The sequence below is a fragment of the Rhincodon typus genome, chromosome 37 (genome assembly GCF_021869965.1).
Source record: "Rhincodon typus isolate 14 chromosome 37, sRhiTyp1.1, whole genome shotgun sequence".
Classification (NCBI taxonomy): Eukaryota; Metazoa; Chordata; class Chondrichthyes; order Orectolobiformes; family Rhincodontidae; genus Rhincodon; species Rhincodon typus.
Genome location: NC_063368.1, coordinates 9,162,175 through 9,189,697, shown reverse-complemented (window position 1 = coordinate 9,189,697; position 27,523 = coordinate 9,162,175).

The window sequence follows — 27,523 nt, the reverse complement described above, 5'->3', positions numbered from 1 at the left end:
GGAACATAGATAATGTGAACAGTAAGGGTCTTTTCCTTAGGGTGGGGAGGTTCAAAACTACGGAGGAATATTTTTAAGGTGAGAGGAAAGAGTTTTAAAAAGGACATGAGGGGCAATCTTTTTTTACACCTAGGGTGGTTCATGTGTGGAATGAGGAAGTGGTGGATGAGGGTACAGTTACAATATTTAAAAGACATTTGGATAAGTGCATGAATAGAAAAGGTTTGGAGGAATTTGGGCCAAATACAGGCAAGTGGGACTATTTTAGCTTGGGAGCATGGTCGGTGTGGACTGGTAGGACAAAAGGGTCTGTTTCCGTGTTCTATGACTCTATTTGGACTTTCATATAGGGAGCAGTTGATACAAAAGAAGGGATCATGGGAAGCAAATCTGTCATCCTTACAGGTCCGGCCTACAGGGAATCCAGACCCAGAATAATGTGATTGACACTTAACTACCCTCTGAGGTGGTATGGCAAGCCATTCAATGCAGGGGTAATTATGGCTGGACAACAAATACTGGCCTGGTCTGATACATCCACATCCCACGAAGGTGTGCTTCAAAAAGTGCAGAGGCACATATTTCCCAAGACAAGAAACATTCAGGTTTTCCCATTTTCAACTTGACAGCTACATTTCGGATATTAAGAAATAGGAGTAGACCATTCACTCCCTCATGCTTGCCCTGCCAATCTATCAGATCGTGGCAGATCTGTAACAGACCAGGGCCAGAAATGACCTGAAATGCACCAAGCTGTTCATTTTCAGAAATGGCAGTGTTGAGTTCCCTCACCCTGAGCGAACTCCTAAAGATAGTTAATGGGCTCCCCCAGCCCTCTGCCATGAGACCTGGGGATCCAGAAGCAAGATGTGGGACTGTGATTTCCAAATCGTACGCATAATTCATCCAGTCCGGCATTACAGGTCTCCATATTGTTCCCCGACTTCCTCAGCATTTTACACATTCCTTTCAGAGTTTCAGCATGTGCGGAATTTGCTTGTTATTTGCAAGTGACAGTGATGCCCTCCCTGGTTGAACCTCTTGCTCAAAATAACTCTGTGAACAATTTTGATGGAACAGTCATTTCAGAGGGCAGCGAATAACTGGCACAATCTAATAACCATTCGAATCTTCAGAAACGCTGCTGTGACCGATACCACGTGTTAAGAGCCCTGATGCTATCATAAGTTATGGGTTTTTGCGTCTAATATAGAACATCTGCTCACTCCTTTAATGGACCACAAATCCTCTAGGATCTGGAGTGCATCTTCATTTCTCCCAATATCTATGTAAATGTGAGAAAGTCCCAAAGGTTATAATTTACGATATCCACTGGTCACTGGAAAATCTCACACGTACTGCCTCGTGCTTTGTCGTTTTGAGTCTGGAAAGCCACACAACTAGCTGACACACTTTGCGTAAAATACATGAATGAGTTTCGACTGTGAGAATCTGTCAATTTCCACCCACTTCTCATTCAAGGAAGCTAACAAAACACCAATTACGTTGATACTCTGGGCGAGAAAACCCCTTTCAAGTCAGATACAGCTAACAGGGTCTGTCTTTTCCCATTACAGCCTGTGTGTTGACTTCATCACTCTGGCATGCCTGAGGGAGACAAAGAAAGAAGTTGAGAGCATTCCTAATTTCCTGCCCTTAAATCCATGAGCTGGAGGAATTGACATGCTTAGGCTGTTAGTCAAGATGTCCACTTTCATTGAAATGCATCTCTTTTGATTTGGGGGCCCAAGGCATCTAAGTAATTGCTTAACTATACTCCCTGCTGAATGTACTGATTAAAAAACAGTGTTAGTCATTTAGATGTTGTAAAGAAACACCAGGATGGAATGAAATGTTTAATACTACACACAGGGGTTCCAGCTCTTGGCAAACCAATGTTGCGAATTGCTATAGATTCCATATTTTCTGGCTTTGCCAATTCATTCATTGTAAGCCAGATCTGCTGGGACAACAACGGTATTAGGGTTCAAAAACCGAAATTGCTGGAGAAACTCGGCAGGTCTAGCAGCATCTGTGGAGAGAGAAAACAGAGTTAATGTTTCAGATCCAGCTACCCATGTGCCCCGTATTCTGAAGAAGGGTATCTGGACCCGAAACATTAACTCTGTTTCTCTCTCCACAGATGCTGCCAGACCTGCTGAGTTTCTCCAGCAATTTCTGCTTTTGTTTCTCATTTCAAAGCGTCTGCAGTTCTTTGTTCTTTTTTGTAACATTATTAAGATTCTCACATGAAATGTGCGAAATGGTAGTTCACCTCTAATATCTTCAACATCACTTTCTATGTATTTTGAGTTGGTTGGGGGATGGTGGTGGCTGTGTAATGCTGCTGGTCGAGAAACCTAAGCTAATCCTCTGGGAGCGTGTTCAGATCCCACTGCAGTATTAATTCAGTCAATAACTCTAAAATTGCAAGCTCTGGTCTCAATCATGATAATTCCAAAGGTATGGTTACAAAGGTTCTTGAGTAGATTTGTAGCTCGGGTTGTGCTTGCTGTGGTTGGTTAAGAAGCAAGTGCATGGCATAATGAGTAAGGCATCTGCCTTTGTTGGCAACTGTGGTGTGATCACAAAATTGCAGGTTAAAGTCCTCCTGTAATGGCCTTTGTTTTGGGCAGCACGGTGGCTCAGTGGTTAGCACTGCTGCCTCACAGCACCAGGGACCTGGGCTCAATTCCAGCCTTGAGCGACTGTCTCTGTGGAGTTTGCACATTCTCCCCATGTCTGTGTGGGTTTCCTCCGGGTGCTCCGGTTTCCTCCCACAGTCCAAAGGTGTGCAGGTCAGGTGGATTGGCCATGCTAAGTTGCCCATAGTATCCGGGGATATGCAAACAATGTGGATTAGCCGTGGGAAATATAGGGTTTGTGTATGAGGTGGGTCTGGGTGGGAATGCTTTTCAGAGGGTCAGTGCGGACTTAAACCCAAATGTCCTGTCTCCACACTCTAGGGATTCTATGATTGGTGTGAAAACTTATCTGGATCACTGAGGTCCTTCAAGGAGGTTAATAATGAGCTACTTGGCCCTTCAATCATCTTCTGTTATTCCATAAAATCATGTCTGATCTGATTTTAACTGCAACTCTGCATGCCCCAATAATCTTTCACACCCTTAGTCATCAAGGATCTGTTTACCTCTGCCTTAAAACTATTTAAAGCTTCTGCATCTATTGTCTTTTTGAGGAAGGGAATTACAAGAACTCACAGCCCTCTGAAAGAAAACATTTTTCCTTATCTCTGTCTTAGATAGGCACATCCTTATCTTAAAAGTATGACCCCTAGTTCTAGCTTCTCTCACAAGAGGTAATATCCTTTTACATTGTAAAATCTCCTCAGGACCTTACATTTCAATTAAATCATCTCTAATTCTTCTAAGCGTCAGTGGATGTAGGAATAGCCTGCCTAGCCCTTACTGATAGGCAATATGCTCATTCCAACATTACTCTTTCAGTCCTGCATATGCCTGTGACACAGCGATGTGTTTGAAACAAAGCCAGAAATGGCTAGGAAAACTCAGCAGGTCTGGAAGCATCTATGGAGAGATCAGTGGTCCCCAGCATTACAAATACCAGTCTTCAGCCAATTTGATTCACTCCACATGATATCAAGAAATGGTTGGAGACACTGGATACTGCAAAGGCTATGGGCCCTGACAACATTCCGGCAATAATACTGAAGACTTGTGCTCCAGAACTTGCTGCTCCCCTAGCCAAGTTGTTCCAGTACAGTTACAACACTGGCATCTACCTGAGAATGTGGCATCAAGGAGCCCGAGCAAAACTGGAATCAATGGGTATCGGGGGCAAACTCTCTGGTGGTTGGAGTCATACCCGACACATAGAAAGATGGCCGTGGTTGTTGGAGGTCAATTATCTCAGCTCCAGGACATCTCTGCAGGAATTCCTCAGGGTAGTGTCCTAGGCCCAACCATCTTCAGTTGCTTCATCAATGACCTTCCCTCCATCATAACGTCAGAAGTGGAGATGTTCGCCGATGATTGCACAATGTTCAGCACCATTCATGACTCCTGAGATACTGAAGCAGTCCATGTTCAAATGAAAGAAGATCTGGACAATATCCAGGCTTGGGCAGACAAGTAGCAGGTAACATTCACGCCACACAAATGCCAGGCTATGACCATCACCAATAAGAAACAATCTAACCACCGTCCCTTTACATTCAATGGTGTTACCATCACTGAATCCCCCACTATCAACATCGTGGCAGTTACCATTGACCAGAAACTCAACTGGACTCACCATATAAACACAGTGCCTACGAGAGCAGGTCAGATGCCAGGAACCCTGCAGTGAGTAACTCACCTCCTGACTCCTCAAAGCCCGTCCACCATCTACAAGGCACAACTCAGGAGTGTGATGGAATACTCCCCATTTGCCTGGATGAGTGCAGTTCCAACAACACTCAGGAAGCTTGACACCATCCAGGACAAAGCAGCCTGCTTGATCAGCACCACATCCACAAGTATCCACTCCTTCCACCACCGACGCTCAGTAGCAGCAATGTGTACTATCTACAAGATCCACTGCAGAAATTCACCAAAGATCCGCAGACAGCACCTTCCAAACTCACGACCACTTCCATCGAGAGGGACAAGGGCAGTAGATACATAGAAACACCACCCCCTGCAAGTTCCCCTCCAAGCCACTCACCACCCTGACTTGGAAATATATCGCCGTTCCTTCACTGTCGCTGGGTCAAAATCCTGGAATTCCCTCCCTAATGGCATTGTGGGTCAACCCACAGCAGGAGGACTGCAGCGTTTCAAGAAGGCAGCTCACCCCCACCTTCTCAAGGGTGAACTAGGGATGGACAATAAATGCTGGGCCCAGCCAGTAATGCCCACATCCCGCAAATGAATAGATAAAAACAATGACTGCAGGTTCGGATTATACCTCAGTGCACCAGTCAAAAAGTTCTGTCATAAGGTCAACAACATGAATCATTGGCCCCAGTGTTTACTCTGTGCTCAGGAGTGGGCTTTGAATGGATTGCAGATTTCCTCATTAATTACATGCCCCTTTCCACAAACGTTGCTTCACAATTTTCAGCTTTTCTTGTACAAATCCAGTTTTTTTTTGATCTTGGTACAAGATATTTGATGGTGTGTGTCCATGATTTCGCATGCTGCTTGAAACAGTGCTACCATCAATTTTACCACCACAGAAATACGGTGTTAAAAGTACTGAGGAGAATCCATCCATTTTTTATACGCTGCATTAATGTTTGTTGGCTTGAAGCACTTTGAGATAACTGGGAATGGTGAAACTTGTGTAAAAATACAAAGTCTTCATTTTTGTTTCAGACATCCAGCATCAGAGGGATCATATTTTCACAGCAGGAAGGGATTAACTGGTTGCTATGTTCATCAGCTCTTTTTAGAAGCTGGGATAATTCTCCATTTGAGGGGAAATTTCCTTTGAGAGTGTTTGGAGCAAAGGAAGAGATTAAGACTTTCTGAAGAGGAATCCATCGAAACCAGTGCGGCTAACCTCCCAGGTCGATCTCCCACCATTAGGGATTGATTTCTTGTACAAACGTAAAACAAAAGGTAAATCATAAGAAGTATTAATATGACATTAAAAATGCACAGATTTCTCCTCACAGCTTTAAAATGGTCATCTGAGGCACATTGTTTCTAGAAGCAGATCAAATCAGAGGAACACGGCATCAAAATGTGTATTTGAGTTAAAGCACTGTAAAATTAACACAACATTTTCACTTCAAGTCACTGAACAGATGAAAGTCACTATTTTCATTTAATGCACCCAATCTTACGAAGCCTCCTCCTAAGAAAATCTTCCACCAGACTGAATGGCTCTTCCTGAGGAGAAAGCAGCCAATGAAGTCAAAGAGTTGCCAACTCTAAGTGTTCATAGAATCCCTACAGTGCAGAAACAGGCCATTCGGCCCAACAAGTCCATACCGCCCCCCAAAGAGCATCCCACCAAGACCGATTCCCCTACCCCTACATTTCCCTTGTCCAACCCACCTAACCTAAATATCCCTAGAAACTATCAGGCAACTTAGCACGGCCAAACCACCCTAACCTGCACATCCCTGGACACTAAGGGGTAATTTAGCACGGCCAATCCACCCTAACCTGCACATCCCTGGACACTACGGGTAATTTAGCACGGCCAATCCACCCTAACCTTCACATCCCTGGGCACTATGGGTAATTTAGCACGGCCAATCCACCCTAACCTGCACATCCCTGGGCACTATGGGGCAATTTAGCACGGCCAATCCACCCTAACCTGCACATCCCTGGACACTTTGGGGCAATTTAGCACGGCCAATCCACCCTAACCTGCACATCCCTGGACACTATGGGACAATTTAGCACGGCCAATCCACCCTAACCTGCACATCCCTGGACACTATGGGGTAATTTAGCACGGCCAATCCACCCTAACCTGCACATCCCTGGGCACTATGGGTAATTTAGCACGGCCAATCCACCCTAACCTGCACATCCCTGGACACTATGGGACAATTTAGCATGGTCAATCCATCCTGACCTGCACACCTTTGGACTGTGGGAGGAAACCGGAGCCCCCGGAGAAAACCCACACAGACAATGTGCAAACTCCACACTGACGATGCTGGAATTGAGCTCAGGTCCCTGGCTCTGTAAGGCAGCTGTGCTAACCACTGAGCCCCACTGTGCCACCCATGGGGTGCTGTGAGCATTGAAGTGTGGGCACAAACTGAGCGAGCTCCAAATGATTGCGTGAGGCATGCCCTGGTCCATCCTCGAGATGTGTCTTCCCCTGGCGCTCAGGATGTCCTGGCAGCAACATTCCAAGGTGCCAGTGAGCTCCAAAGTGTAAGCATTGATGTGCGAAGCCATATGGTGGGTGGGTCAGAGGTATGGCAGGATTGTATGGAGTGACTGCTACATATTGTATGCTAAGGTCTGTAGACCAAAGGGTACATGTAGTCACTGCCCATGGAGTGTGCCCCGAGGTGTTGGTGCCTGCTCTGCAGGACCAAGGGCAGGAGGAGCGAATGGCAGACTGGAGTCACTCAGATTCTCAAGACAGGAGTTGTCACCATCCAGCAGGTGGGGGAAAGGGGATTTGCATCTTAATGAGGGGAGGGTAGATAGTAAAGAAATGCGAATACATGTAAACCCATACTAATGCATGCAAATAGATCTCTTCCCGCTCGCAGGTGAGACTCCGATCTCATTGGAAAATGAAACATTCTGGCCTCAACATTGAGAAGTTCCTCTCTGGCCATTTCCTGGGATTTCCCCAAATTTCTCAGCATGGTCCACCATTCTGCCATTAGACTCTCCTCCCTGTGTCACTAGGAATCATTGGTGCATTTGTCAGCATTCCCTGAGCTTTAATCAAACCAGTTCTACAAGGTCCTTCATTCGTTCCTCACTGAAAATCCAAAGAAGAGAGGGTTTGTAACTTGTTACTTTGAGGCGAGACTTGAGGCTTTGCAATGGGAAAACAAATATGTTGTTGCATATTCGGGTGAGAAAAGAAAGTCTGTTCATTTATAAACGTCTGTTTCCAGAGCAGTCCTGAGGGAGCTGGCTGTGTTCCCCACTCCACTTGGACATATTCCTGAAGGAGTTGGCTGTTTTACAGTCAGGTGTACAAAATGATCAGAGGTATCGATAGAGTGGACAGCCAGAGATATTTTCCGAGGGTGGAGGTAGCTATTACGAGGGGGGCATAGCTTTAAAGTGAGTGGAGGTAGATATAGGGGAGACGTCAGAGGTAGGTTCTTTACTCAGAGAGTGGTAGCGGCGTGGAATGCATTGCCGGAGAGGGTAGTGGAGTCGGCCTCATTAGGGGCATTTAAGCGGCTATTAGATATGCATATGGATGAAAGTATAAGGTAGGGGTGGAGGTTAGATAGACCTTAGGATTAGGGTAAAAGTTCGGCACAACATTGTGGGCCAAAAGGCCTGTACTGTGCTGTACTGTTCTACATTCTATGTTATCCACTCCACTCAGACATATTCCTGAGGGACACTATTACATTTTGCTGTTTTCCACAAATCGCACAGCAAGGATTGGTTACACTTCGATACAGATTCCGTACTTGAAGACAGGCCTGCATACACAGCACTTGGTTAGCTCCGTTGGCTAGGCGACTGGTTTGGAAGGCCAACAGGGTGGGTAAAGTTCTTGCTCTGGCTGAGTTGGCCAGAAAGGACTGTCCTTCTCAAGTTCTCTCCTCATTTGAAGTGAGGTGACTCTTAGTTTAAACCTGCATCAGTCACCTCTCTCGCGAATGACAGAGCAGCCCTATGGTCTGTTAGGCCTATGGTGACTTTACCTTTTAGTTACAGACCTAAAGACGTTCACTGGGAGGCCATGTGTCTGACCCATAGAATATCTCATGTGTTCCTTTGACAGAGCCATTGGAGTTAGAATGCCGGGATCTAGAGAGGATAGCAATGTGAAGGCTGGGGTAGAGGACATCTCAATATGTAAGTGTGTGGGGGCTAGGAGGAATAATAGATCTTGGCAGGAAAGCAGTAATGTTGGAGGGGGGCACCGAAGTGCAGCACCTTTCCTTCGACGTGCTATATCTGCATATTGAGTCATCCCAGCGAGGGGTTGGTGAGGGGCCGAGGTCTAAGGTGGGACAGTTCAAAGCCAATACCAGTCAGGGAATGTGTACATTTGGGGGTTTCACCATAGGTCACAGGTTTCAGGCTGAGACTCACCATCTGAGGAATGGCCACAATCTCCTGTCACCGTGCTGTCAACAGGAGCTAACAATGGCCGCCCCACCTGACCCTGAGTGGGCGGGGTACCTGCTGTGAGGGAAGAGGATTTGTGTTTGGGTGAAGTGGCACCCTTCAAAGTACCCCCCACAGTAAGGGAGACAGACCCCCACACAGACACCCTCCACAGTAAGGGGGACAGACCCCCACACAGACACACCCACAGTAAGGGGAAGAGACCCCCACACAGACACCCCCACAGTAAGGGGGACAGACCCCCATACAGGCACCCCCCAACAGTAAGGGGGACAGACCCCCACACAGACACCCCCCACAGTAAGAGGGACAGACCCCCACACAGACACCCCCCACAGTAAGGGGGACAGACCCCCACACAGACACCCCCCACAGTAAAGGGGACAGACCCCCATACAGACAACCCTACAGTAAGGGGAAGAGACTCCCACAGAGACACCCCCACAGTAAGGGATCAGACCCCCACACAGACACCCCCCACAGTAAGGGGAAGAAACTCCAACACAGACACCCCCACAGGAAGGGGGTCAGACCCCTACATAGACACCCCCCACAAGAAGGGGGCAGAGACCCACACGACCACCCCCACAGTAAGGTTGACAGGGACCTACACAGAAACCATGGGCTCCTCTCCTGCCTGGGGTTGAGCAGGTGCCTGCTCTGTGGCAATCCTCTGAGTACCGACAGCCTGAGGCATCTCACCTTGGCTAGCTGCAGATGTGTTAGGGGAGATGATGGCCTAGTGGTATTATTGCTTAAAAACTATTAATCCAGAAACTCAGCAAGTGTTCCGAGGACAAGGGCTCGAATCTCTGTCACAGCAGACGATGGAATTTGAAGTCAGAAAGACCCATCTGGTTCACTAATCTCCTTTAGGGAAGGAAATCTTACCTGGTCTGGTCTACATGTAACTCCAGACCCACAGCAATGTGGTTGACTCTGAACTGAGATGGCCCAAGCAAGCCACTCAGTTCAAAGGCGGGTAGGATCAGACAGTAATTGGTGGCCAGATAGCAATGTGCAGGTCCCACGAGTGAATGAAAAAAACATGGATGTGAACAGCTCACCAGCCTGAGTTCCCAGTTCTAATCTAGCTAACATTCCCAGTGAGGTGCCTCTGTTGGAGCTGATGGGTTTTTGAGGAGTCAGTCCTTCCTCTGAGGCACGCATATTCTCTGTCTCGGAGGCGAAGCTGAGGGTCATGTTCCTGACTGGCAAGATTGTCCATTTGTACGTGCAGGAGAAACGGGGGAGAATGAAATTGTGAGCAAGGGGCAGGCGTGTTAAGTAGCTATTCCCAGTGGAGGGGCCAATGAGTGACGGGCACGGTAATGGGAACCATGCTTCTTGATTGGCTGTCAGACCATGATGGAGATTGGGATATCTCCACTGGAGCCAGCAGGTGCCCTCTGGTCATGGAGGGTGAAGAGAGACATGATGGGCACTGCACCACCCATCTTTACCCTCTCTGCCCTATTCTGAAATGATACAATGGGAGGTATCCAGTAGATGATAACGGCTGACACAGCTGTTAGTTTGTTTTTATTCATTCATGGGATGAGGGCGTTGCTGGCCAGGCAGCATTTATTGCCCATCCCTAATTGCTTAGAGGGCAGTTAAGAGCCAACCATGTTGCTGTGGGTCTGGAGTCACGTGTAGGCCAGACCAGGTAAGGATAGCAGTTTCCTTCCCTAAAGGGCATTAGTGAACCAGGTGGGTTTTTCTGACAATGGATTAATGGTCATCATTAGATCTGTAATTCCAGATTCTTTATTGAATTCAAATTCCACCATACGCCGTGTGGTGGGATTCGAACCTGGGTGCCCCAGAACGCGCTCTCAATGAGCAGTCTTGCAATCACGCCGATTGTGCAGTGGCAGGTGAAGGAGGTGTGCTGAGCAAGTGAACAGGCTGCATGGAGGAGGGAATGGGGTTCGGAGATGTGGTGGACGGGGAGTGAGTGAGAGAAGGTATTGCAGGCAGCAGTGAGAGTGGGAGAGCCTTGGTGGGAGATGGGTGCAGTGACCTTCTCCCTGCACTGCTGGGCCACAGAGAGCACAGTGAACCAAATGGCGTCTACCTCAGGCCAGGCTGCTGTAGTCTGGCCTCAAGGCCTCCTCTGCTGTCCCCTGGGGAGTGAGGGAACCTCAGGAGCGCCCCGTCAGCCAGGATTTCCCAGTCTCTGCCTGCAAGGCGGGGCACTAATTTCAACCAAATAAATCAGGCGAGAGATCTCACTGAGAGTCAGAACAGGCTCACGACACTGGGAGGCTGAGCTTTTCTTGTTCCAATCTTGGTGGCACAGTGGCTCAGTGGTTAGCACTGCTGCCTCACAGTGCCAGGGACCCGCGTTCAATTCCAGCCTCAGGTGACTGTCTGTGTGGAGTTTGCATGTTGTCTGCGTGGGTTTGTTCTGGTTTCCTCCCACAGTCCAAAGATGTGCAGGTTAGGGTGGATTGGCCATGGGAAATTGCTCCATAGTGTTCAGGGATGTGTAGATTAGGGGGTTGGGTTGCTCTGAGGGTCGGTGTGGACTTGTTGGGCCAAAGGGCCTGTTTCCACACTGTAGGGATTCTATGATCTATTTGTCCGGGACAACAAACAAGAGCCCGATGTGGAAACGAGGGTAGGAAACTCAGAAGCAGGAAGAAATTTCTCCTCCCGTGTAAACAGCCTCTGCTGTAGCACAAGCACCCCCTGGTGGAATCAGCTCACATTACACAGGAGTTCCCGGAAAAGGCTTGCTCTCTGGCTCTCTGCAGGTCTCGTAACCTACCCCTTTAAATCACCGTCTCCTCTTGTTAACACCCATTGCAATTAAAATAGGGCTGATTTCGGCAATTTAAACTTCCAGGCTAGGACTCCCAATCGTACCGTTTGTCTTCATAACGCAAACGGTAACACTTACAGATTGCAGTGGCTGTTTTTGATTATCTGTTTATATCTTAACAAATGTGGGAAAATGTAGAAAACATAATGTGTCCTGAAAAAAATATCTCCTTGAAAATTGGTATCCCATCATCAAGTCATCCTTTATTTACACGTGTACAGTATGCGACACGGACCCAGATTGCTCAGAGCCAGCTCCTGGAGTGAACAGAACCCCTGACACTCCTGATTATTTTTTATAAATCAATTTCCATTTTAATAGCGGAAGCAAAATACTAGGGATGTCAGAAATCCAAAATAATACTAGATGTGATCAACAAGTCTGGATGCATCCGAACTCAAAGGAGTCTTGGGGTCATTATATTCATTAACTAAATCCATCGACTCCTGAAAGATTTTAGCATCTGATGCCTCAGAGAAAGTTAGGCTCCTAAAGACTGATAAAGCTACGGGTCCACAAGCCGTCAGGAGAATTACTCATTGCTTTTCATCTGCCCCAATATCATTGCCCCCAGAATAAAATATTGCATTCTTTCCACATACTGGGCCCAGTCTTCCACCGGAGGGCTGAACGAGTCAAAATGACAATATGATGCCAAAGGTGACTGTTGCAAGTAAATTTTCTTCAGGAGCGTATTGTGTTCTCTCGTCGCTACTGAAATAACTCCACAGAGGCCGGTATCCCATCACCAAGTCATCCTTTATTTACATAAACTTATACTTTGAGAAGTATAAGGAGCACCCTGCCACCTAGGATTTCTGACATTTTCTCATTTCATCCCCAGTATTGTGCCCCTCTACTTGTAGTTGAATGTTTGCTGTGAGTTTCTTTCAAGTTTTAATATCCCCTATTTCTGGGGAACTCTGCTGTTTCAAGCAGCAACAGAAGTCTGTTTGCAAGAATTGTACAAGTATCAATAATTGTGACGAGGGGCTGTAACAAATTCAAATGATTGAAGGACAATTTGCAGTCTGCTGTATAACATCCAACATTAAAATCCTCACAATAATAATTTAAAGGGACATCATTTTAAGGACATTAAATTTGGTGGATTTGGAAAAGACAAGTTTGTATTTTTAACCATAACATTATGTGCATTTGATACTTTATTTACTTACATGTGCTCTGTACATGGACTCTGAGCAGTTAGCTCAGAGCCAGCCCTAATAGTGAGGAGACTCTCTGACACTCCTGTTTATATCTGTCAGCCAGGGCTCCCTGATTGGACCCGGTTAACAGCCCCAATTAGGGAACTCATATTCTACGAGGTCCACCTGGCTGACCTCGTTCTAATCACTACACATCCTACCCAAGTTTGGCATCTGTCATGAGGTTACACGTGGGATTATGGCTCACTTTGCCATAGATGTGACACAAATACTGTCAGCATCAGATGCCAGTCAGTTGGGAATCAGAGGGCACTAGAGCACTAATTAAACTGACCTCTCTCCACTTACAGATAAACGTGACAGCAATGGTCCATTCAATTGTGGATCCGTTCGCATGGTCAGGCCATTTTTGGAGTTCCGGAGGACAGCTCTAATCTCCATGTTATCAAAAAACAGAGAGAACCAAAGGCACTGGAGAGGTTGCAATTAGAGATTTACCGGGATGAATTACAATTAGAATTAGCTTTATTGTTACAAAAACTCATATGAGTGCACTGACACATTTACAAGTCGCCTCTTATGGCACAATCTTAGGTACAAAGTTACCTAGGCATGGATTCTTACGCACATATTCTTAGGGGAAAAGTAAACTAGAAAAATAAAGAAATGAAAAGTCCACCATTACAGATCATTGGAATAAATTAGAAAATGGAGAAAGAAACCCTTCAGAATAACAGTGTTCCCAACCCAGTCCACGCCAGCACCTAGCCTCCAGTCCACCCAGGCCTTAACTCCAGACTCTCCAAGCTCTCAAGGCCAGGAGACCGCTCTGGAATCATTTTGAGATCACAAGTCCATGCTAAGGCCATGCCAGGCTGCCAAGAGACCACCATGCCAGGCCACGAGAGACCACCACACCAGGCCACGAGAGACCACCACACTGTGCCATCGAGAGAGCACCACACCAGGCTGCTGAGAGACCATCACACCAGGCCGCTGAGAGACCACCACACCAGGCCGCGAGAGACCACCACACCAGGCCGCGAGAGACCACCACACTGTGCCATCGAGAGACCACCACACCAGGCATTTGAGAGACCACCACACCAGGCATTTGAGAGACCACACGCCAGACCGAGCAACCACCACAGTGAGCTGATACCAGAACTCAGTGTTTATAGCTAACCAGGTCAACTGAAGGGACTAAGATATTCTTCTCTACTGAAGTAAAGGTGACCTGACAGAACTCTTTAACATTATGATAAGGCCAATACAGAGAAAATGGGAACAGCAAAACTAGCAAATCAATACTAGAGACCACAAGTAAAGGGTAACCACGATGTTATTCACACATGGGATGTGGGTGTTCCTGGCTGGGCCCAGCATTTCTTGCCCATCCCTAGTTGCCCCTTGAGAAGGTGAGGGTGAGCTGCCTTCTTGAACCACTGTAGTCCACCTGCTGTGGGTTGACCCACAATGCTATTAGGGAATGTCTGCTCCATGCTAAAGCTCTGGCTACCAACATTCTATTTATTTTTTCACTGCTCTCAAGCCCAGGCTTATCCAATCAAGAACAGTGAGCGTCAGTAGTAAACAGACTCACATGACCAAATACAGAGCAATTGAGCCATTGAACGCTACTGTTTTCTGATTCAGGTTATAAAATTGCAAATATTGTGGTAAAGAGGCACAGCAGAATCAGGCCTCATATTTTAACACTGGTCATCAGCAAATTACTGGAATCTCTCATTAGACAGGAGGAAGCTAAACTCTTTGATAAACTGGTACATGGACTGTAGAATGTGATGAGCTTTTTTTCTAAAGTGGGCACTGAAATATTGGATTAGTGAGATTAGTTAGACATTCATAGCGTCATAGTCGCAGAGGCCTACAGCACAGAAAAAGGCACTTTGTCCCATCGTGTCTGTGCCAATCATAAACAACTCCATAACAATTCTAATCCCATTTTCCAGCACTTGGCCCATAGACCTGTATGCCTTAGTATCACAATGCACACCTAAATGTTTCTTAAATATTATGAGGGTCTCTGCTTCTGCCATCCTGACAGGCAGTGAGTTACAGATTCCCACCACTCTCTGGGTGAAAATGTTTTTCCTCACATTTCCTCTAAACCTCCTGCCCCTCAATGCCCCCTGGTCATTAATCCCTCCACTGAGGGGAAGGATGCCTTCTTATCTATAAAATATGCTGGAAATCAGAGCAGGTCAGGCAGCATCTGTGGAGAGAGAGCAAGCTATTGTTTCAAGTCTAGATGACTCTTCAGCTCTGATGAAAAGTCATTCAGACTCGAAACGTTAGCTTGATCTCTCTCCACGGATGTTGCCTGGCCCGCTGTGAATTCCAAGATATTTTCTTTGCGATAAAGATTCCATCATCTGCTATAATTTGCTCCTTCCTTCCTGTCTACCCTGCCCATGCCCCTCAAAATTTCATACATCTCACTTATGCCTCCCCTCAGTCTCCTCCGCTTGAAGGAAAATAATTCCAGTCTATCCAATCTCTCTTCATAACAAAACTCTCCAACCCAGGCACATCCTGGTAAATCTCCTCTGCACCATCTCCAGTGTTATCAGATTTTTCCTGAGTTCCAAAACGGAAGGAGGCATTCAGAAAGGATTTGATAAGGATCCACTTAAAAGATTGCTGCTAGGAATGGAACCGATTGGAACTGGGTGTAATCTTGTGACAGGGATCTCTGTTGAGTTAGGAGGAGAATGGAGATTGGCAACAGTCAGGGTGCCTTCAGTGATTCGAGCTGGGACCTATTCTTCTTACCAGCTAGGGTTATGAATTGGTGAAGGAAGGGGCAGCTGTTTGCAAACGATAGTAAGTTAGGAGGCACAGAAAATTGTGCTGACAGAAGCTTGCAGGGGCATTGACAGATGAAGTGAATGTTAAAACGAGAGTGGATGGAGTTAAGTTCGGAGAACCGCGAGGTCATTCATTTCGTTTCCCAGGAGAATAGTTCGGAATGTTTTCTTAATGGTGAGAGACGAGGAGCTCTGGAAGAACAAAGGTTCTTGTGTGCTCATGGTACACAAATCACTGAAGGCAAGTGCACAGAACAAAAAAGCAATCTAACCAGCTAATGGAATATTGGTCCTTATCACAGAGTGATTGGAATACAAAATAAAGAAGTGTAGCTTCAGTAGCATTGAGTACCACATCTTAGCGTAGCTGCTCTGTCCTTGAAATGAGACCCAATGTATTCCAATGTGCTCAACAGAGACATTCAAGTGAGCTTTGGATGATTATTTGAATAAAATTTATTTGTTGAGGAAATAAGCAGGAAAATGGCATGAGGCGATGATACTCATTTGAAGAGCATGAGGGGTTGATTGACCTCCTTTTGCACCATGCTATTTCTGTGATTCTGTCATTTTATGATATCCCTTCTGAGCTGCAGATTCACCATAAAATGTATGGACACATGGCCTAGCAAACAATAGCATTGTAGGCACATTATGAGCTTGTAATTCAAGATCCTGGGCTCAACACTGCAATAAATCTGGAATGCAAGGCGAGTATCAGTCATGGACTTTGCTCAACAGAGAAGCATGTTGCTGAAGCTTCCCATCTTGCACTCATCAGGACAAATGCAAGAATGCCAAATTCCAAAAAGATCACTGCAATTTATACAACAGGCACAAAGGGTGCAGATTATTTGAAAAGTCAACTCCAATTGGGTTGCAATAGAGAAGGTAACAGAGACCAAGCTCCAAGGTGTGAGCATATTCTTCCTGTTTGCAGAGAATGGCTCCCATTGTGTGAATTGTATCTCACTTTTAGCGAGAGAAATAAGCAAAGGGATTATATTCAAGCCCTGAACCTCTTCTGATTTAACCCGGTTAAAGCCTATAGTTTCTCATTGTTTCCTCCATGGAAACACATTGCCCTGTCAGAGCTGACTGGCAAACCATTATCACCTGCTTCTCCTGTAGTATAAATTGTTGGGATTGTTTGAATTTTGGTATTCTTGTGTTTGTCCTGATGAGGCAAGACTTGAAGCTTTGAAAATGTGCCACTCCTTTCAGCAATATTCAAGTTCTGAACCAGCGCATTCTTGCAGAATAAACACTAAATGCCCTTCAAGGGGGCGGGGGGGGCAAGGTCAAGGTAATGCTATCTTCATGGACAGGCTATGTATGACTCCAGGATCACAGCAAACTGGTTAATTATTAACGCCCCAGCAAACCATTCAGTTACATCAGCTCAAGCCTTGTCACCACTTTATCAAGCATAGCTTATCAATAATACCTGTTTCAGCGTGTCATAGAGTCACACTGCACAGAAACGGACCCTTCAGTCCAACCCGTCCATAATCCCAAACTAAACTAGTCCGACCTTCTTGTCCTTGGCTCATATCCCTCTAAACATTTCTTATTCATGTACTTGTATGAATGTCTTTCAAATGTTGTAATTGTCCCCGCATCCAACACTTCCTCTGGAAGTTCATTCCACATAAACCACTCTCTGTGTAAAAGAATTGCCCCTCATGTCTTTTTTAAATATTTCTCCTCTCACCTTAAAAATATGCCCCCTAGTCTTGAAATCCCCCAACTAAAGGGAAAAGCCACCTGCTATTCACCTTATCTATACCCCTTGTGATTTTATAAACTTCTATAAGGTCACCTCTCTACCTCCTATGCTCCAGTATAAAAGTCCCAGTCTATCCAGCCTCTCCCTATTACTCAAGTCCTCCATTCTTGGCAACATCCTGATAAATCTCTTCTTAACCCTGTCCAATTTAATAATATCCTTCCTATAGCAGGGTGTCCAGAACTGTACACAGCACTCCAGAAGAGGACTCACTAACCCTAACCCTAACCCTGGCCCTGACCCGGACCCTGACCCTGAAACTAACCCTAACCCTGTCCCTAACCCTAGCCCTAACCCTAGCCCTAACCCTAGCCATAACCACAACCCCAAACCTAACCTTAACCCTAGCCCTAACCCTAACCCTGACCCTAACCCTAGACCTGACCCTAGCTGTAACCCTAGCCGTAACCCCAAGCCTAGCCCTAAGCCTAGCCCTAACCCTAACCCTAACCTAACCCTAACCTAACCCTAACCCTGTACAACGTCAACATAAAGTTCCAACTCTTATACTAAAAGGTCTAAGCAATGAAGGCCTGTGTGAGAAATGCCTTCTTAGCCACCCTATGTAAATGACACATATATTGCATCTATAACATAATATCTATATTCTCCTTTGAATTAAACATATGAACATAACTTGGTTTGTAGTTGAGCTTAGAAAGTGATCAAGGTGTTCAGTTTGATAAACAAATCGCCAGGGTAAATATGGATAACCATACATGTGGGAGAATTAGGGATAGATTCAAAATAAGTCTGTTCGAGCTTTAAATTAAGGCTAGGCCAATTAACAGTGAAATTAAGAAATTTATTTTTCCCCCCAAAAGACTGCAAATGTGAAAATCACCCAAAAAGTCTGTGAAAGCGACAATTAAATAAAAGATCACTTTGATCCAGAAACCCTTGCCCTGTGAAGGTGTAAGCTGATTTGGTGGAATAGTAGGTGAAAGCTCATGATGTACAAATCAGCCACGATCCCGTTAAATTGCTTCAACGGGCTGAATGGCCTACATCAGTTCCTGTGTTCCTACGTCACTGTCTCTCCAACTGTAAGGAGGAAAAGAGTTTGAAGTTATAGGACAACAGCACTCAGACCTAAACGATGTAAGATTCAGTAACTTGAATTCATTTTCAAAAAGAGAAGATCTGGTATTCAGCATTGCCTTCTTCAGTGAGAACTTCTTAATGACCCTGTGAGCTTTCTGTGTCGCTACACAGCTGCTTCATTCAGCAGACCTTTATATTCTCCCTCATTAAGCACCAAACAACAGCCCTTTCTGAACAACTACGTAAGAGAAAATTAGGCAAAAGTGATCAATTATGCAACAAGAAATTCCACAATGCCTACTCCATCATGTATATCCACAGGTTTCTCAATTATTTATATAGTTGTTAGGTTTAAGATTAAGTGTTGTTTCCTTACCCTCCAAACACTTCCCTTATTTCTTTCTAAGACTGTTTGAAGGATGTAATCACACAATCCACACAGAAGTTCCAGCACAGTACTGAGAGAGTGCTGCACTGTCATAGAATCCATACAGCATGGAAACAAGCCATTCGGCCCAACAAGTCCAAACTGACTTACCCTCCCCCCCTGCCCACACAGACAGTTGCCTCAGGCTGGAATTGAACCTGGGTCTCTGGCCACCCTGAGCCACTGTGCCGTTGACAGAGGTGCCAGCCTGCAGATGAAATATTAAGATGCTTTGGAGAAGGGTGTCAAAGAATCCTAGGCACTGCTTGAAGAGGAATAAAGGAGCCTTCTTCACCCATTCATCAAACAATTATCTTCTTATTATCTTGTTAACAATGCTTTGCATAGAAGTTTTTGGATTTCATAGGAGAATGATACTTGAGGAAGTTTAAAAGCCCTGAATGTTTTTTTTTCACTATCTCATGTGTAGGAGTGAAAGCTGTATTAGAATGTTGGAAGCTTATTTTTTTTACATCTACACTTTGATCTTGAGGTATTCCTATTGATGGATGCTGAATGAGAAGTGAAGGAGATATTGGGAGGATATGTATGGCAGTCTATTAGGTGAGGGGGTGTGAGTTGTCACTGAGTTGGCAGGGAAGTTATGAGGGTCCATGAAGGTTTGGTGAAGGCTATGAAACAGCCACTTTTAGGGGATCCAGATTATGGGACAGCACAGTTGCTCAGTGGTTAGTACTACAGTCTCACAGCACCAGGGACCCGAGTTCAATTCCCTTCTTGGACAAATGTCTGTGTGAAGTTTGCACATTCTCCCCAAGTCTGTGTGAGTTTCTCCTGGATGCTCTGGTTTCCTCCCACAGTCCAAAAATGTGCAGGTTAGGGTGGATTGGCCGTGCTAAATTGTCCTGTAGTGCCCAGGGATGTGCAGGTTGGTTGGATTGGCCGTGCTAAATTGTCCTGTAGTGCCCAGGGATGTGCAAGCTAGGTAGGTTAGCTATGGGAAATGTGTGGTAGGTCTGGGTGGGATGCTCCTCAGAGGGTCTGTGTGAACGGATGGGCCAAATGGCCTGCTTCCACACAATAGGGATTCTATAAGATGCATTCATTTCCCTCCTGATCCTATAAATGAAGATAATAGCTTGAACAACTGGAAAGAAAAGCTGGGATTTTGAAATCTGAAAATTGTCACCAAACAGATCATTAGGCAATGAATAATAAAAGATTTAATTGCTTTGCATCTCTTGACATTGTGCAAATAAACATTGAGACAACCAACATCAACTGGAACTGTTTGATTATTTTGCTTCCGAGCAGATCTGACCATCCAAACGAGTGACCTGGACCATCCAGAAGGACAAGGGCGGTAGCAGATACTGTACCTGGGAACGCCACCACTTCACAAATCTTCCTCCAAGCCACAGGCCATTCTGACTTGAACATCAGCATTCCTTCATGGCTAATGGATAAAACTCCTGGAGAATCCTCTTTACCATCACTCCTGGTGTCCCGAGGCCACACACTCAAACGGAGTGCAGCAGTTCAAGAAAGCTGATCACCACCAACTTCTCCAGGATCGTTAGGACCAGGAAACAAATGCTAGCCCAGCCAGTGACAACTACATCCCACAAACTAATAGATAAAAGAAAAACAGAGGCTGTTGCATTTGCTTGAACAACAAAGTGACAATGCCTCAAAAACAACTTATATTTTATGGAATAACAAGGTGTAGAGCTGGATGAACACAGCAGGCCAAGCAGCATCAGAGGAGCAGGAAGGCTGACATTTCGGGCCTAGACCCTTCTTCAGAAAATATTTTATGGAGCAACTTTGTTTTTGTTCCTGATTCACAGCATTCGCAGTTCTTTCGGTTTTTATATTTTATGGAATGCTCTGGCCAACCATAAAGACATGAGAATACGATTAGTGTGCCAATTTTTGGAATTTAAGCGTGCACACTGTGTCAAAATTTGTCTTGGGAATAGAGCCACGAATTGTTGGAAAGCAGAGCATATGAATTATTTTAAAAGAGATGGGAGGTGACGGCATAATGGTACTATTATCACCAGACTGTCAATCCAGAGACCCAGGTAACGTTCTGGGGCCTGGGTTAAAATCCCGCCACGACAGCTAGTGGAATTTGAATTCAATAAAAAAATCTGGAATTAAGAATCTAGTGACGACCATGAATCCATTGCTGATTGTCAGGAAAAACCCATCTGGTTCACTCATGTCCTTTAGGGAAGGAAACCGCCATCCGTACCTGATCTGGTCTACATGTGACTCCAGACCCACAGCAATGTGGTTGACTTTTAACTGCCCTCTAGGCAATTAGGGATGGGCAATAAATGCTGGCTCAGCCAAAGATGCTCATATCTTGTGAATGGATTAAAAAAAGAATTTTATTGTGTTGTAGTAATTACAATGAAGCGTTACAAAGCACTTACACTTTAAAACTGAAACATGGTTTATCTTGCAATTAGCAATGGGAATTTTATGAACACAGCAGAGAGGATCCGTCTCCCTGACGACTGCACCATCGGTTACATCATTGAGGCCATCCTGGGTGTCAATCTGATCCACAGCCCTCTCTTTCACTCCCACCTCGAGAACCTGCAGTTAGTTTCCAAATCCCAGGTTCAAAGCCAGGTAGGTCTCCCATGTTTTCCTGGTTGAGTCTCACACGTACTAACCAGGTTCAGTGTTTTACACTCAATGTGATGTAATGTAACTCGCTCTTTTCCCTATAGCTTTAGCAGCCTGATGATGCGTTGGAACAGTTTAATGGTGATTCCCCAGTGTAGACCCACAACTTGGTAAGTTTGTGGATGACACCAGACTTGATGGTATAGTGGACAGTGAAGAAGGCTATCTCAGTGTACAACAGGATCTTGGTCATCTGGGCCAATGGGCTGAGGAGTGGCAGATGGGATTTAATTCAGATAAATGCGAAGTATTGCATTTGGGTAAGGCAAACCAGGGCTGGACTTAGAAAGTTAATGGCAGGACCCTGGGGAGTGCCGTCGGCCAGAGAGTCCTAGGGGATGCAGGGACACAGTTCCCTGAAGCATCGCAGGTAGACAGGATGGTGAAGGAGGCATTTGGCATGTTTGACTTCATCAATCAGAGCACTGAGTACAGGAGTTGGAATGTCATGTTGTAGTTGTACAGGACATTGGAGAGGCCACATTTGGAATACTGTGTGCAGTTCTAGTTGCCCTGCTTTAGGAAAGATATTATTAAATTGGAGAAGGTTCAGAAAAGATTTACCAGGATGTTACCGAGACTAGAAGGTTTCTAAGGCTATGCTGGAAAAGTGGGGACTTTTTATTTAACCCCTGGACCATAGGAGGTTGACCTTATTAGAGGTTTATAAAATTATGAAGGGCATGATAAGGACAAAGCAAAGGTATTTTCCCCAGGGTAGGGGAGTTCGAAACTGGAGAGCGTAGGTTTAAGTTGAAAGGGGAAAGATTTAAAAGAGTTTTCACACTTTTTCGCACAGAGGGTGGTGTGCATATGGAACGAGCTGCCAGAGGTAGTGGTGGAGGTCGGCACAATTACAACATTTAGAAGGCTTTATAAATAGGAAAGGTTTAGAGGATATGAGCCAAATGCAGGCAAATTGGATTAGTTCAGTTTGGGAACATGGTCAATATGGACGAGTTGGACTGAAGAGTCTGTTTCTGTGCCGTATGACTCCATGATTAATCCTTGGACACAGCATTGCTTTGGATTTACAGCACAGATACAGGCCATTCGGTATTGACGCTCCCCACCTGCCATCCATCTTCATCTATCCCCATTGGCAAACGTTATTCTTCTTTGGAACTCTCTTGAGGGCGAGTTGTATCAGACTCAAAACTTCAACTCTTTTTGTTTCAAGGGACGTAGAGAAAGTGGGAAGTGATGGTTTTGTGCTATTGTCATTGGAGGGTTTATCCAGAGACCCATGTGATGTTTTGGGGACCCAAGTTCAAATCCCACAACAGCTGCTGGTGGAATTTGAGTCCAATAATTGAAATAAAAATATGGAACTAAATGTCAAATGATGACCCTGAAACAATTGTTGTAAAAACATATCTGGGCGGCCAATGTCTTTTAAAAACCGAAAGAACTGCGGATGCTGTAAATCAGGAACAAAAACAAAGTTGCTGGAAAAGCTCAGCAGGTCTGGCAGCATCTGTGGAGGAGAAAACAGAGTTAACGTTTCGGGTCCAGTGACCCTTCCTCAGATGTGGTCAATGTCTTTTACCTTCTTTTAGGGAGGGAAATGGGCATTCTTACCCAGTGTGGCCTCCATGTGACTCCAGACCCACTGTAATGGTGTTTTATTAATTGCCCTCTGGACAATTAGAGGATGGGCAATAAATGCTGGCCTCGCCAGCGATGCCCACATCCCATCCGTAAATAAAAAAAAGACAGTGCCAAGGTAGAAAATTGAGTTGAACAGCAGAGTGGGCTCATGGATCTCTGGCATTGTGAGGCAGCAGTGCTAACCACGGTGCCATCATGCAGCCCTAATGAGGGGTCTCTGGTTGTCACTCCCCATACCACTGGCACAGAGAGGCACAGTGTGTACCATCTACAAGGTTCTCCACTGTAACTCGCTCCGTCCACAACACCTTCCATCGAGAAGGACAAGGGCAGCTGATACATGGGAACGCCACCCCCTGCAAGTTCCCCTCCAAGCCACACACCATCCTGGCTTGGAAATATATTGCCATTCCTTCACTGTCGCTGGGTCACAATCCTGGAATTCCCTCCCTCAAAGCATTATGGGTCAACCCACACAAATGGGCAGCAGTGGATCAACAATGCAGCTCACCTCAGTCTTCTCCAGGGCATTCAGGAATGGGTAATAAATCCTGAACTATCCAGAGACACACACATCACCAGAATGAACATAAGAGAAAAGACTAGCTGTTTGTCCACAGGGAGGGGAAGCGATGGCCTGAACTGGTATCGCTCGACTGTTAATCCAGAGACCCAGCTAATGTGCTGGGAACCTGTGTTCGAATCCCGCCACGGTAGATAGTGGAATTTGAATTCAATAGAGAATCTGGAATTAAGAATCTAATGATGACTGTGAATCCATTGTCAATTGTCAGAAAAACCCATTTGGTTCATTAATGCCCTTTAGGGAAAGAAACTGCCATCCTTACCTGGTCTGGCCTACATGTGACTCCACACCCACAGCAATGTGGTTGACCCCCTAACTGCCTTCTGCCATAGGTAATAAATGCTGGCCTTGCCAGCGAAGCCCTTATCCCATGAATGAATAAAGGAAAAAATGAATTATAGGAGATCGTTGAGTCTGTTTTGATGCAGAAAGGAGCGAGGGGGAGCAAAGAGAGTCATGTGACAAATCACATGATGTTGACTCTGCACACATCCAATATGAGCGCAGGCTGTGTCTCACCCAATGCTGAGAGAGAAGGAACATGACCACAAAGGGCATGATCGCTGGCAGCCAGAATCCCATTACCATTCTGTACCCACCATCGCCAGCCCAAGGCAAAGCACTTAACAAGAAGCATTGTAAAGTTGATCACTTTTTTTTCAGTTTTCTGCCTTTATATTCTATGGTAGCGTTGGAGAGTGGTGACACTATAACACACTTCATTGCACTCTGTAACAAAATACATGTGACAATAACTAAATCAAATAAATCATTGCAGGAGATTGGCCCATTCACCTAGATTGAATCTCTACTGCTCTGTCACTAACCTACCACTAATCCTCAGACCTGGCCTGCAGAACTGAGTGGGACACTATTTCCAGATTGTGAGGACATGGTTCCTGGAGCTCTTTTAGAAACAAGTACTTGAATGACCGTGTCCAACACCTGGGTTAGAATTGTACAAGCCCCTTGACAGACTATGAAAACACCCAAAGTGACCCAAAGTCCTCTTTGACCCCAATGACGGCTTTGACTTTCCGAGATGAACTTTAGCTCGAAACACGCGCAGTGTGTCTGCTTCACAAACTGCTGGCAAACACTGCAGGTGAGACTTTGATGTATAGGGTACAGTGATATATCCACAACATTGACTGTTTATTTCTCCCCAACATGACCAGCCTCTCCTTTGTAGACTCATGAGATTCCCCGTTCACAGAGTGGCCAGGTGGAAACAAAGTGCCACTGATCTCCAAAGTGGAGTGTTGAGGAGATGAAGTGATGTAGGACTTTGTCTGATAGCAGGCATGAGAATGTGGTGAGACTGGAGGTTTGCCAATGCTAACCTTGCATGGATGAAGGGTCAAGGAGAATGGTGTCCATGGCACATGTAGGTATAGTGTACTGATACAGTTGGACAATGGCCAGGACAAGAAATTAGTAAGTGGCAGGTCCAGATTCTTGCTCTGTTGGGAATTTGTACTGTCTAGTTTCTCAGGGAAAAGGAGAAGAATTGGAGGTGGCACACAATTAGGGTTAGGGTTAGGGTTAGGGTTCGGGTTAGAGTCAGGGTTAGCGTTAGGGTTAGGATAACGGTTAAAGTTGGATTTGGTTACCTTAAGTAAGGTGAGTGGGTACTAATGCATGAAAATCTGTGAATATAAATTTGACACTGCTCAATAGCGAGATTCTGAAGATGACATTTAAAGCTCAAGAGAGAAATGCACAGCCTTTTCTTGACATCGAGATTCCAAGATTTTTGTTCTCTCCATATTTTCCCAACTTTCTCACCTTTACCCATCATTCAGGAGCTACAATGTTTGGTGGAAATTGTTCTGTGTCAATTGAGCAATGATGAGAAAGTTGGGAACATCAGCTGAAATGTCCAGCGAGGGTGAGCTTGACTTTGAGAGTGGAAAGTCCCACTTTCCTGCCAAGTGTTGAGCAGTAAGATGGGACTCCCACTGGTGACTGGAAAGTGGCCTACTTGCATGGATTTTCACTCATTATCCTCCTCATTATTAGTTAATCTCACCTTGTTAATGTGCAGTCTCCCATTCCACTACCTGTTGGATAGAGTCCAAACACTGAGAATTCCCAACAGGAAGGTTGGAGTTGGTTAGTGCCAATAAACATTAGACCGGCCAGCGACACTCAAGCGAATAAAACAGAAGTTAGGAATTTCAGGAGAAGTGTCTCCACCGAAAGTGTTAAAAATGTGGAACTTGCTACCATATGCAACAGTTGATGGGACAAATATGGAGGCACTTCTGGGGAAGCTGGATGAACACATGAGGTACAAATGGGTGGAAGTTAAATGTTTGCTAAAGTGCATGGGGTGGGAGGAGGATTATGTTTAGTATTTCCCCAAATAATTTATTGCTGTACTGTGTATTCTCCATGGGAAGGACAAATCTCATCACCATCAATATGAAGTCTAATAAATTGGTTTCACAGTGAGCAGTAACTCTCCATTCAGTTGCATTCACCCTTCACTTAACCTTCGGCCTAACCTAATTGCCTAGCCTTTTGAGTTTAATATGAATCAGATATTTGCAGAACACTACAATGCAGCAAATGTTAAATCCCTTAATGTTCCAACTTAGTTCAGTGACATTTAAGACGTTAAATCTTTGCAGTGAAGATCTCTTGCTATAATGTCAGCGCTGTGCGTCAGGTTTAAAATAAAGCCAACGCTTTCTACTAAAGAAATACTACCTCACACTTGAGATGGTTGGTTCCCTACTGGATACCTCATGACCCTGTTGTCACCTAATTTATAATCCAATTAGGATGGGATGCCATCTTTATGAAGTATGAAGAATGATCATTGATAACAGAAGAAACGGGAGCTGGAGTAGACCCATTAGGGATGGGCAATAAATAAATGGCCCAGCCACATTCCGTGAATGAATTGAAAATAAAACGTGATGCTTGTTGTTTTTCAACTCTAACTCGACTTTCTGTCATGCTCCCTCCGTCCCCTGAGAAGCCAAGACTCCATCCCAAGCTCTGGTGTAGAGAGTTGACTTATGTCTGAATTGACATAGCATTACTCTCTTTGGGATGTACTTTGCAAGAAAGCAAGACACATCAAAGTGTCAACACATTCCTGGGGCAAGGAAAATTCCAAAAATTCAACAGCTTCTGAATGCTGAATTTTCTCCTCCTCTGAGTCCAAATTGATTGATCACCAATCCTGAGGCTGTGCTCCCCATATTCGAGATTCCCCCAACCAGGGGGAAAACAAGCTCTCACTGTCTGCTCTGTCAGGGCAGCCCAGTACCTCAGTGGTTATCACTGAGGCCTCACAGTGCCAGGGACCCAGGTTCAATCCCAACTTCGGGCAAATGTCTGTGTGGAGTTCTCCCGGTGTCTATATGGGCTTCTTCTGGGTGCTCTGGTTTCCTCCCATGGCCCAAAGATATGCAGGTTAGGGTGGATTGGCCATGTTAAATTGCCCATAGTGTCCAAGGATGAGCAGGCTAGGTGTGTTAGCCATGGGAAATGCAGGGATGGGTGGGATGCTCTTCAAAGGGTTGGTGTGGACTTGATGGGCCAAATAGCCTGCTTCCATTTTTGTAGGGATTCTATGATAGATCCCTTCAATGAGATCATCTCCAGAACATACAGTTCTCCAACTAACTCCATTTACACAATCTAGGAGAGCCTAATCATTCCAAGGAAAAAAAAAATCGAATAAACCTTTGTTACGCTGCCTCTGTGTGGTAGTCAGTGTGCAATGGCCTGTCCACATGGAAGGGACCCACTCACCCTCTCAAAATGAAGGTTGCAATCTAGAAC